This window comes from Myotis davidii, unplaced genomic scaffold (assembly GCF_000327345.1).
Source record: "Myotis davidii unplaced genomic scaffold, ASM32734v1 scaffold135, whole genome shotgun sequence".
NCBI lineage: Eukaryota > Metazoa > Chordata > Mammalia > Chiroptera > Vespertilionidae > Myotis > Myotis davidii.
The window spans coordinates 14870140-14883612 of record NW_006289813.1 but is presented as its reverse complement, the minus strand read 5'-3'; the positions used below and the strand labels follow the sequence as shown (position 1 = coordinate 14883612).

The 13473-nt window shown below is 35.6% G+C and overlaps 1 long non-coding RNA gene across 1 annotated transcript in view; it reads right to left on the bottom strand.

The window, feature by feature from the left end:
• The window catches only part of LOC107182888, a 21032-nt gene extending 7880 nt beyond the window's left edge, over nt 1-13152 (bottom strand). Inside the window, exons 1-2 of the long non-coding RNA XR_001513648.1 lie at nt 12926-13152; nt 5860-5864 (exon numbers count right to left, since the gene is read on the bottom strand). This is a non-coding gene — a long non-coding RNA (uncharacterized LOC107182888). The remainder of the gene's footprint in view (nt 1-5859; nt 5865-12925) is intronic.
• Between the last annotated feature and the right edge of the window lie 321 nt (nt 13153-13473).

Genomic DNA, 13473 nt, shown 5'->3' with positions numbered 1-13473 from the left:
ACTGGAAATAACACTTAAAATAAATAAAATGAATATCTAAAAGTAGTTCCATGTTTATATATTTCAGGAAGTTATTACTTATAATCCTTTGTCAGCTTTTAGAAAATGAAATTATATTAGATGTCTGAGAAATAACATTATAATACCTTGCTTACAAAAAAAGTAGTTTTTTTTTGGAAATGAAAGGAAATACCTGTCATTATATAATTTTACCTTATATGAGTTGGCATTAATGTGTGATTTTTGAAATATATAATATTAACAAGTATTACATTCTTTGATCATCTTTAAACTACCACATAAACAAAATTTTTGATATAAAATATTCATTATTTAAATAAAACTAAAACAGTTAACCATGTATCATACTATTCAAGTATCAGCAAAATCCAATAGTTCCTGATAGAGCTTTCCACATAGTATTAACTGGGTTGATCAGTGGGTATTAAAAGTATTTAATTAAAGTTACACTTCCCAAAAAACAAAACTCTACACTTTAAGACTCAATGTATAAACAATGATTTTTACTTGATCATATATTTCTATTTACTAGGTGTACCGATTAATAATGCAGATTTTGTAATAAGAAAACATGATAATTTCAAAAGTGCTTTATTCAAAGTAATATCCATCGCTAGCTCCACATTTCCCCATCTTTCAGATAATTTGTGGATACCGTCCCAATAGAACTTTTCTTGTTTTGAGGCAGACCATTCAGAGACCAGATTTTCCACTTCTTCATACATTTTGAAGTGCTGCTCAGAAAGTGTGTGTGTGCCATCGACCAGAACAAGTGGTCATCTGAAGGAGCAAGGTCTGGTGAATACAGTGGGTGGGTTAATACTTCCCAGGCAAGATCTTTTAATTTTCTTTTTTTAAAAAAATTTCTTTATTGATTAAGTTATTACATGTGTGTCCTTTTCCCCACATTACCTTTAACTGGTTTTGAAGTGTGTGATGGTGCATCATCACGAAGCAAAATTACTTTGCTGTGTCTTCTGGAACATTCTGGTCATTTCACAATCAAAGTATGGTTCAAATGGATTGTTGGTAATGATCAGTATTAACGGTTTCATCTGGTTTTAGAAGCCTATAATACACCACACCTTCCTGATCCCACCAAACAGAGAGCATTGTCTTCTTTCCGAAGCAATCTGGCCTTACAGTCCATGTTGATGGTTGACCTGGATCGACCCATGATTTTGTGTATTTAGGATTCTCAAAATAAATCCACTTTTCATTGCCAGTCACAATTCAATGCAAAAAAGACTCTTCTTCGTGCCATTGAAGCAGCCTTTTACTGATGACTTCGGTTTTCCATTTGTCTTTCGTTTAGTTGATGCACCACCCATTTTCCTTCCTTTAAAGTCTTTCCCATTGCTTGTAAACGATTGGGAATTGTTTGCTGAGCAACGTTTTATCTTTCTGCAAGTTGTTTTGAGTTTGACACGCATCTTCATCCAATAATGCTTGTAATTGTTGGCCTTCAAACTTTTTCGGTTGACCTGGATATTCTTTGTCTTTCACATCAAAATCATCACATTTAAACCAGCATTCACAAGTATCTCTCGAGATGGAGCATGTTCACCATAAGCTTCCCGAAGTATTCAGCAGCACTTTTCTTCAAAATATAGTAATGAATTATAACTTCCCACAACTGCTCTTTTTTTGGCATGAAATTTGACATTTTTAAGCTTAAAAATATCTATAATGTTAACATCTTCAGCAAGTTTGGCATACGAAGTTTTGAAGCTTGTCAATACAACAAAATAGCATACATATCAAATTGCATATATATCAAGATATGTGTAACTCCTTCTATTGAAAAAAAATCTGCATTATTAACCGGTACACCTAGTAATTTATGTCTTGAAATTTTTAATTGAATTCTAGGCAATAAAATGAAATTGCTTCTTTGTTGCTTTTTTCCTTCTGCAATTTGAAACCAACTGATTTATAAAAAAGTAAAGGTAAAAATATCTTATTTTCTGTCATTGCCCATTTGCCTGGTAGATGACATACAAGTAGGCTAATTTTCATCTACTAACATCTTGTGATCTACAGTATAAGTTAAAAATGTTATTTTAATTAGATTGTTGGACTCTGCTAGAACCTTTTATACATTCATTTTCCCACAGTGAATCTTGTAAAGTCTGAGTTCTGTTGGCTTTCTTTGTCTGGTAGGCTCATCTAAATAACTCAGTGATTCAAGGTCACAAATCTAACCCTCACTACACAAAGCCAGGGCACCTGTTCCGGAAACTAGACTACCATGCAGGGCATTTCCAGAAGCTGTTCATCTCATTAGCCAAGCAGAGTAGAGTCTCATGTTCTCATTCTTTCTTCCATTTACCTCTTTCGATTCTAACTTTTAATTAAACTTTAACCTTCCAAAGCCCTGTCTTTTCCCTTAAGTAATGCACTGTAATTCCCAACCCCCCAACTTGCCATCTTAAATTTATGGTCTAGAGTAGCCCCATCTATCCCACTTGAGAAAGGAGTATTGATGTATTCTTCTAGAACACTCCACACTCAAAATGCTCAGACATGCATGGCCAGCATGGCTCAGTGGTTGAGCATCAACCTATGAACCAGGAGGTCACAGTTCAATTCCCAGTCAGGGCACATGCCGGGGTGGGGCCTCAATCGCAGTGCATGCAGAAGGCAACTGATTAATGATTCACTTTCATCATTGATGTTTCTATCCCTCTCTCCCTCTCCCTTCCTCTCTGAAATCAATTAAAATATGTTTTAAGAAATAAAATAAATAATTCAGCAACACTGCTGAGCCTATTTTTTATAAAAGTAAGGAAAGAAAAAACCCTATTTAAATGTAAGTACAAGGCACTTTATTGGTGGTCATTTTCCATTAGCTTTCATTGTTTTTGAGAAGCACAAGATAACTTAATATAGAGTTTGATCAAAACATATCCAAGAGAAAGCATATTATTTTAATTACAAATGAATTAATCAATTACAGAATAATCTTGATATATGTCTTATTACCTCTTTATTTTTCTCTTTTAGCAAGATTACAATAAAGAAAGCAGAAAATACTGGGAATGTCTGGGTTTTCAATAAAACAATTTCAACAACTCTCAAATACATTGGAATATTTCATATGCCTTTGGAGAAATGGCTGATGTAGAAATATGATAGCTCTTGTCTACTTTATTTTTATAAATCATGATCAATTTACCTTTAGCACACTGAAATTAACCCAGCAAGTACATACTTCTTTAAAAATGAGCCACCTTCAGTAATACTACAAACATTTCTTGATAAATTGAAAGAAACTATGTTTGTTCAAGGAGCATTTCACCATACTTTCAAAGCTATGATGTTCTAGTAATATCTCCTTAAGCCTCTGGAATTTAATATGCAGCAAGCACGTAATGATAGTTAACCATATGGATCAAAAAGTATTTAGTATCTAAAATTTAAAACTATAAGTTTCCACTGAATTTAAGCAGTGATTTCTGTTCAACATGTGTTCTGAAGTAGATAGGAAAGTCCATTATTATAGCAGTTGTAAACTTATAGATCTGTAATTTTATCAGAGCAGAATATGTTCTTACCTTTTAAGCATCATACATCATTCTATCCCAAAGTAAAAGACTTCTAGTCAAGATGTGTGTCTTAGTATTCACCAGAGTGAGGCTAGGCCATTTGTTTTTGCTAAGATGCCCCCTTAATCTGAAACTTATTTATATTTTATTTTATTAAGTTAGAATGCAGTTGATTTTTCAGTGTGCGTGCTTTTTCTAAATAGAGTTAGTGTGTGAAAAAGAGCTTAGTAAGAACTCTATGTGTTTGCATCTTCTCCAATTTCTGTGCTGATGTTTCATTTTAAACAGATAGTCTAACAAATACTATAATATGTTATATTGTGGTCTGATTGTTTAGAGATTGTGATGGTGTTTGGAAGTAGGGCTTTGGGAGGTAATTAGGTCATGAATGTGGAGCCCTCATGAGCAGGATAAGGCAATGTAGAGACCAGAGCTCGCTCTCTTTTCACCCTGTGAGAACACAATGAGACGCGGGTAGATGGCAACCTGAAAGAGGGTCCTCACAAGAACCCCACTATGCTGTACCCTGATCTAAGAATTCCAGCTTCCAGCACCGTGAGAAAGGTTTATCATTTAAGCCCCCCAGGTTATGACATTTTATTATACAGCAGCCTGAGCTAAGACTGAAATAAAATACACAAAAAATAAAATAGTATAGAGCACATGAGCTATTGTCATGTACCATAAATAATACATATAGGTAGCTGGCATCTATATATACAGCTGTGGTTTAATTTTGTGAAGTCTAACTTAACTATCTTGAAAATTCTCATATCTTAACTTCTTATATCGTTTCCATAATTACTGGGCTTAAATTGAAGCAGTGATTTCTGTTCAACATACACTCAGAATTGACTGTTATTTGGCTGGTCCCGATTTTTGTCAAGCTTCTTTCTTTCTCAGAGTCCCCTGAACTCTATCACTAAGCATAATCAAGGAAACATATTTTTAATGGCTCCCTCTGACTGTAGAGATAAATATATCCTGTTAAACCATCTGGTCATGTCTGCTTGATACTACCACTCACCTCCCACAAATAAAAGTTTCTGCTAGCCATGCTTAACCATCTCTATGGTGTTCGGTTTTGTTTTTTGTTTTTTGTTTTTTGTTTTTTAAGAAAGGGGAGGGTATTTTTGTGTGTGTGTTTGATTTGTCTTTGTTTGGCACTGCCATTTTGCCTTCACATTGTATCTTAACATGCTGGGTAGAGAGAATTTGTCACATCTGCTTAAGAAGTAGAGACAAAAGATTCAAAATATTTAATGAGCCAAGCATGTAATATTTTGATAAAAATAAATATATTGAAATGCAATGGGTCATTTAGCAGAATAAATAAGAGCATTTTGCTTGTACTCAACAAAGGGTGAACCCTGACGATGGCTTTATGTATAATTCTGTGTTCTGACATTGTTAAGAATTTAACATCAGGTAATAGATACAGATGTACTTAAAAGGCTGGAGAGCAGAATGAAATATGTTAGGCAAAAGTACGTGAAGTACCGCCCTTTGAGTCACAAAGAACATTAAGAAACATGACATCAAGATAGTGAACAGAAGTTCTGCATTTACTAAGGAAAGATAAGAGGAAATAGCAGTGATCTGAGGCTAGAAAAATAAAAATGCTAGTTACATATCCAAATGAATGTAGTGAAAGCATGATAAATATCTTGGTTAGGAGTACTGTAAGAATTTTTTTATATATATCTCAGTGTTGACACTGCTTTTGGGTTAAGAATAATACAGTTCGATAGCTTTTGCAATGCAATCATTCTAAAACTTTTGAAGTGTGATACTGTTTTTTGAGTGGAATTCTTTTCATACTTGCTTTCATCTTTAAGATGGAAATGGGGAAGTTTCTATTAATAAGGAAGCATGTAACTATTTTAAGGAGGTTATAAGGTTCTATTTTACATTTAAGAGAGTAGTTATATCTGAATAAAATACACTAACACTATTTTTATTTTTCAGACAAAGCTAATATTCATTTACTTTGATTTATTGTACTTCTGTTGCTTATTCACATTTCATTGTTTTCATCTTGAACAGTAATAGTGTCATCATCATGAATGACTTTTTCACATCAAAAAGTGTTTACCTGCTGTTTTCCATCTGCTTTTCTTGCTCTTTCACCTTGCTAAGACAACTAAGATACATAATAAGCCAAGCAAAAATTTCTAGTATAAGGTATACCTCTTATTGTTACATAAAAGACTCTCAAAAAAATCCAGTTAATTTGCAAAATAAGAACAAAGCTTCTGTTTTTCGTATTCATAGAGAATCTGTTGCTAACATTTTCTTTTATTATTTGCTTGGCACCATAACACATAAAAATAAAAAATCAAGTGTAAATCATGGTGAATTTTTACAAATTATATGATCTATTCAAATAAAAAATGGAAATGATCATATATTTAACATAAGGCTGCAAGCCTGAAAGGCATAGTAAAATATATGTCTTCTAAAATTTCAGACACACTGAGTTTACTTATGCTTTTTTATTGAAAATTCTATGTGCGATATAGAGTACTTCATTTTAAGTTTCCCAGAAGCTTAATCAAAGGTATGTCTGTCTCCACAAGTGCTGTTTTTTAATATATAATGCAAAAGAAAATTTGTAAATGATACTTCATTTGATTTGGATGGACCATTTATCCTTGTAAATTTTATTGCTCTGGGAATGAAGGTGAAGAATTACACAGAATATATGCATACTTTCAAAGTATTTTATTAATGCAACCATGAAATACTCTATCATTTTTGCTTTTAAATATAGAAAGAAGTGAGTAGTGATAATGTAATATAATTAGCATAGGCTGTTCATCAAATGATTCTCCCCCTCTAGATTATTCTGTCAGGCACTTATATAGATGCACGATATATTCTAAATTACTGTTTTGAAAAGACATTTCTCTTTTAATAAATGTGCAATTTTTGATCAAGTAAAAGTTTGACCTGTATACCATTTACTCAACCTTGTCCCAAATTTGTCCAGGCAAACTTCTGATAGAGTCTTAATTGGTTTCATTGCCTCTACTTTTCTCCCAGCGAAGCATTCGAATGACAACTCCCCCGCCCAGAACATTCTGTTGGTAAAGCAAAATGGAGTTTATTCTTTACCACAATGGTGCAGATCATTTCTTGACAGGGTTTTAGTAGCATCTCAGGATAATCATAGATGGAATTTATTAGAGGTTGATTGGGGAGTCTGATTTAAGGCAAGACTTTCAGTTTGAGCACTTAATTAGGTCTGCAGAGTATGCATGATATAATTAAAGTTTGATGTACACAGAGGGTCAAGAGTCAAGGCCAGGGCTTAGAGGCAAGTTTTATAGAATTATTAAGCTTAATAGAGCTATTTATATTTAGTGATCAAGTACTTCCTGAAAGTTTTTGAAACAAATAGTAACAGTTATATACAATTTCATATTCCTGAGGAAGTGTTTTTAGAATTATATAGTCATGTTAATGTGAATAATATAATATTAGATTTTATTGATTAAGACCTTAAATTGTGTAGATATAGAAGGATTTTATTTTCAGCATCACTTTTTCTTGTTATTCTTTGGCTTAAGCTAACTGTTAAAACATCAACATCTGGAGAAGTGGTCAATCCATTTTTTTATTTCTTATGAAGTGCTGTGATCACATAATAAGTATTTGAGGCTGTTTAGTTCAATCTGTATAAAAATTAGATTTCCCTATTCTTTTTCTTGAAGGTTTGTCAGGGCCAGCCTGATAGGTTGAGCCGGGCTGAGGCAGGGAGGTGGGAATTGAGAAAAGAAAGAAAGACAGGAAAGCAGGATAGGGAGGACTGCAGCTCATCCGAGGAACTACAGCAAATTTATTAAGTACATAAAGCCTTATATACACAAGACACTGAATAGGAGGTCTGTCAAGAGGAATATATTATTTGTCCCTCTTAATCTCTAAGGGAGGGACACAGCAGAAGGACAAGTTCTCAGTACAGCATATCTCAGTAAATAGTTACAGACTTCTTGGTAAGCCATGAAAGGCTGTTCTCATTCTACAAAGGTTGCTCTTATTCTACTGATAACCGCCATCCAAACAAGTCTGGGAAAACCATGTGGGTAAGGGTCCCAGCCTTGCTAGCCCCTTCAGGTGCAAGGACCTTGCCAGCTTACATCTGGCCCCCAACAAAGGGTCACTTGTTGGATCATTGGAGAGGAGGACATGAGCCCCACAGGAGCACTTAAGATTTTAAAAACCCCACACTTGAACCCTACAACACAGAAAATACTAAGACAAGGATCATGAACAGAGCTTCTGAATCAGTTCTTAAGTCAAGGCTCAAGAGTGTATAAATTAAGCCAAGAGAACAGACCTCAGTTCCAACCTGAAGAACCCTCAGAAACATGACATTATTATCTAAAATATATACATTTATTATATCTGTGTGCTTCTTAGATCTTCTTAGAATATTGTGCTTACATCCACATACACTAAAGACCTTGAGAAGCCAACATTATATCTAGATAGGTTACTATAAACTAACGAATGCTCCATTTAATGAACCCTTTGGGCAGGGAGTTCTGTGGCCTTGGTAGCTTTACCTATTTCTCTTACTATTATCTAAACTCTGGCATTTCATATCCTTCCTACCGTGAGGCCTTATAATGCATAATTTGAAAAGTCTTAAGGAAAGAACAAAAGCAATGTAGAATTTTCCTTGAGTTAATAGCATTTAGCTTCCTAGATATCTGGCTTATTATGTTGTTTCCATATAAATAATAACTTATTGGTTGAGCCAAATTTCTAGGAAATCAACTGATTACTAAAAGAAACTAGTATCAAAGGTAGCTGGGTGGCTCTGACAGGAAACTGCATAGACCCAAGTGAGTTTCATCATTTACTTGGGCCAAATCATGAAGAACTTGCAACTAGTTATTGATTCATGCCAGGAAGTGAATAAGAAGACAGAAAGAAAATTTAAGAATGTGGAACTTATAGGTAACAGATGTCTCTTTAGTGTCTAACACCTTAAAGTAACAAAATAGGAATGAACTAGGGCAGTGGTCAGCAAACTGCGGCCCCTTGAGTGTGGCTCTTCCACAAAATACCATGTGCGGGAGCGCACATACAGTGCGATTGAAACTTCGTGGCCACACTCAAGGGACCAAAGAGCTGCATGTGGCTCACAAGCCGCAGTTTGATGAGCACTGAACTAGGGAAAAATGCACATGCATGCGTGTAAAGTGTGACAGTATGTGGCTGTCTAGATCTTGTTCTCTGTGTTTTGAGTGGAACCTGTCTACCTTTTAAAGACTATTTGCTCTGGAAGATTTCTAAGAATCTTCAACTTAAAGTTTATAATCTTGATGATCTTCAAGTGTTTTGAGAATTACTTATGTTACTATATGATAAAATTGATAGGAGGGTGCAATCCTTAGAGTTCACTGATATAATAGTTGTTAACAGTGTCTGATGAAATGAAAACAGGTTCAAATAATTTCTCTGATATTGTTTCAGAGCCCAGTTCTTTAGATTTTGTTCATGCAGAAGATGTTTAGGAAGAGGTTGAGAAATGACTGCCCACACCTACTGGCAATACTGAATGTATTGTATGATTCCCATACAGTATCTGTTCATGTCTGCTTGCCAGAGTGTGAAAATTAGAATTGGAAGTGCTATTCTCAGAAGCATAGGGTAGCCTCTTAGAAATTTTAAAGGAAGCTATAATCCCAGATGTTGATCTCCTGGTCATTAAAAGCAACAGAAATACTTTAGTTAATGAAAGTTCAGAAGACTCTGAAATCTTTGTCAATTGTAGTTTCAGAATCAATTATACTTACTACTTCTCCAAAGATTAGAATTGATAAAGAACAATTAAATTTCTTATTAATATCCAAGGTTATACAAATATATTTAGAATAGTGCTAGTAAAATGGGTATCTCTGTCCACAGAGCTATTTTAGAATTTCCAGATTGTGAACACAAACCAAGTAATTCTATGTTACTGTTAGAACCACAGAAATATTCATCCCAGCTCAAGAATAAGCACACAATGAAAGGACGATATTTATAACCTATTTCAGGTTAGCTGCATGAAATCTAGTAGATATTCAAAGGAAGCCCAATTCTTGGAGTTCTTGTCAAGGTCTGGCTTTGACAATTTCACCAGAATTATAACAGTGACAAATAAAACATGTGCTTTCAAAAATTTTAGCCAAGTTTCCACACAAATACACTCATATAAATACAAATTTCAGAATCCCTGGAAAATACAAATTGTTTATTAAAATAATAAAATCATCTATATTTTTATTAACTGTGTTTAATGCAGAAGTTAATCTTTTAAAATAACCATTTAAGATTGTAAAATTTCAAAGTGTGTTAATGCTAAATCCCAAATTAAATACATTTTTCTTGTAATATGTTTTCAAATACTATCCTATATAATAAAGAGGTAATATGCAAATTAACCCTCACACCCTCACAAGATGGCTGTCTACCATCTTGTGAGGCTGGCCAGGGGGTTAGTGAGGACCAAACAATGGAACAGCAGGCTGCGTGGTGTAACCAGGCCAGCAGAGAGGTTAGTGTTAAAATACAGCATTTCATTTTTTCTTATTCACCATTATAGCCCCAAAATGTGCTGCAAATTTTAATAGCTTTCAACACTTATTTGTACCCACAAACTATTATCTATAGACTAGATGAGAATAGTTGTCTTCAACTTAACCTTAATTTTTAAGTGCTCATTAAGTTTATGATCTTATCTTGTAGTGAATTTGAAGTATGTTTAGGAGGTCATATCTGGAATTATGTTAATGTAGATGGAGTTAGTGATTGCTTGCCAAGTGCTTTTCAAGGATGAGTAACTTGAGCATTTATTTTCAATCGCCCATATTTTAATATGATCATACATCTTCAGTACGCCAAGTTTGACATCTGCTGCATTTCTCATTCATTGAAGAATTGTCCAATACTGTATTCACTTGAGAAAATGAATGAATCAGGTAAATCCAGGTTAGTTACCCCTGTCTTAAACTCATATGTAAGAGGAGAGAAGCTAGAAGATATATACATTTAAGTGAATTGACATGTGAAGAAGAAGTTTGGCTTATTGCATAGAGCATCAGCCTGCTGACTAAAGGGTCAAGGGTTCAATTCCAGTCAAGGGCATGTACCTCAGTTGCAGGCTCTTCCTCCGCCTAGCCCTGGAGTGGGTATATGCAGGAGGCAACCAATCCATGTCTTTCTCTCACATTGGTGTTGCTCTCTGTCTTTCCCTCTCTCTTCCACTCTCTCTAAAAATAAATGGAAAATATTCTTGGGTGAGAATTTAAAAAAAAGGATAACTAAGGACTCATTTTAATTTGCATAACAATTTTACCTGTATGCTAACCAATTGATAGAAATTTAAAATAAAAAATGAATTACATAGACAGGATGAGTTATTTCAAAATCTCCATCTAATTTTATATGCATACATAATTTAAAGATGTACTAAACTATTTAAAAATGATACAAATAAATATTTCTATTATTTTTTCTTCACTTATCATAATCGATTTTCTGTACAACAGAGGTGAGTTTAAGAGATTATAGCCATTCAGAGAAAGACAAATACCATATGATCTCTCTTATATGTAGAACCTAATGAACAAAATTAACTGATGAACAAAATAGGCATGGATAAATGGAACGATTGACAGATATCAGAGGGAGGGTGGGGCAGAGGCTTGGTGGAGGTGGGTAAAGAGGGAGAAATGAGGACATCTGTAATAGTGTCAGCAATAAAAAAGAGATTACAGTGTCTATGATAAATGGTTATTACTTACTAAGTTGATAAATATTATATGTGCTTCAAGAATAATGTCTAAATAAATTCTCTAGAGCATGCATGGCTTTTTAAAATTCTTCCTTCTACATATCTAAGCAAGGGTACTAAATTTATAATCAGAATGAGATAGCCTCTTGTTTTTATCAACTATACCTTTATATCATACCAGAGAATATGATGACAGAGAAATGACTTGAATAACTAATTTCAAACCTTCCAAATGATATGTCTTAACATCTGGCAAATTTACAAGAGAAAAACATTAGAGATTTTGTGACAAATAGCCTCTATTCATTCACTGTAACTAATGTTTATAAGCTACAATACTGAAACATGTTTTGGTTTTCTATTCCCTTTCCTATACCATGGATAACATTGCCAGAACAGAAAGTTTGTGTGTCAGTTATTATGTAAGTAGATGTAGATAAATACATACATACACAACATGTTAATAGTTTATACAGTTGTTTAAAAGGTTTACTGCATACTGTTTAAGCAACCAGTGTTGACATTGACTTAAACAACACATTTTGGATATTAAAACATGAACAGAAAGTAGTGAATACATAATGCTCAAAGGGATAGATTGTTCAATTTGTCTTTTTATAACTAAAATTTAAATATTTATTATATATTTGAAATCATATATATTTATTTATATATTAGAGGCCCGGTGCACTCAGGGGAGTCCCTCAGCCTGGCCTGTGCCCTCTCCCAGTCTGGGACCCCTCGGGGGATGACCACCTGCTGGCTTACGCCCGCTCCCTGGGGGATTGGGCTTACGCTGGCAGTCAGACATCCCTTTGGCAGCCCAGAAGCCCTCGGGGGATATCCACTTGCCCGCGGGGAGCAGGCCTAAGCTGCAATCAAATATCCTTAGTGCTGCTGAGGAGGTGGGAGAGGTTCCCACCACCACCTCTGTACTGGCAGCCATCAGCCTGGCTTGTGGCTGAACAGAGCTCCCCCTGTGGGAATGCACTGACCACCAGGGAACAGCTCCTGTACTGAGCATCTTCCCCCTAGTGGTCAGTGTGTGTCACAGTGACCAGTCATTCCCAGTTGTTCTGCTTTTTTGCAACCAAGTCTCCTGTTTGCTCCAGCTCTGTGGCTGCCGGCCGCCATGTTGGTTGGGTTAATTTGCATATAGTCACTCTGATTGGCTGGTGGGCATGGCTTAGGGCATAGCAAAGGTATGGTCAATTAGCGTTGTCTTTTATTAGTATATATATCTATATCTATATATATATAGATATATATATAGATATAGATATGTTTGCACTAATTTATAATACTATTCACTTCTTTTTTTAAAAAAATATTTTTATTAATTTGAGAGAGGAAGGAAGAGGGAGAGAGAGAAACATCAATGATGAGAAAGAATCACTGATTGGCTGCCTCCTGCATGCTCTCCACTGGAGATCGAGCTGGAAACCTGGGCATGGGCCCTTGACCCTTTAGTCCACAGGTTGATACTCTATCCACTGAACCAAACTGGATAGGGCAACACTATTCATTTCTATTTCAATTCTAGAAAAGGGGAAAGCAAAAATACCTTACTGACTGCTGTAAATCTTGGGTCTGGGTGTGGAAATGGCGAGGTGTTGGGTAACCTTGGGTCCGATGTGCTTTATTCCTAGGTCCTTGGTGAACAGCATTAGTAGTGGTGTGGGCTGGTTCCATCATATATGGTGAGTTTTCAAAACCACTTGATCTGAATACACATGAATTCTGATACCTTAAGGAGAATGTTTTTTTACGTACAATATTACTACCTTCCAAATTTAGTAGCCAATATAGTGTCTATTAGAGGCCCGGTGCACGAATTCGTGCATGGGTGGGGTCCCTTGGGGTGGCCTGTGGAGATTGGGCCCGAGCTCGCGCCCCCAGCCTTGCAGCCCCAGCTTGTGCCACCAGCCTCATAGCCCTGCCTGGCACTGCCCCCTCACATACTCCACCATCCTGCCTGCAGGGCGATTGATCGGGGTGGGGCCCCCTGCCCGGCTCCCTCAGCGCCTGAGAGTCAGGTGATGGCCCCACCCTCCTTGCCACTGCTGCTGGTCAATGTCTGCAGGGTGGTCAGAGGGGCGATTGGGCCCCTGC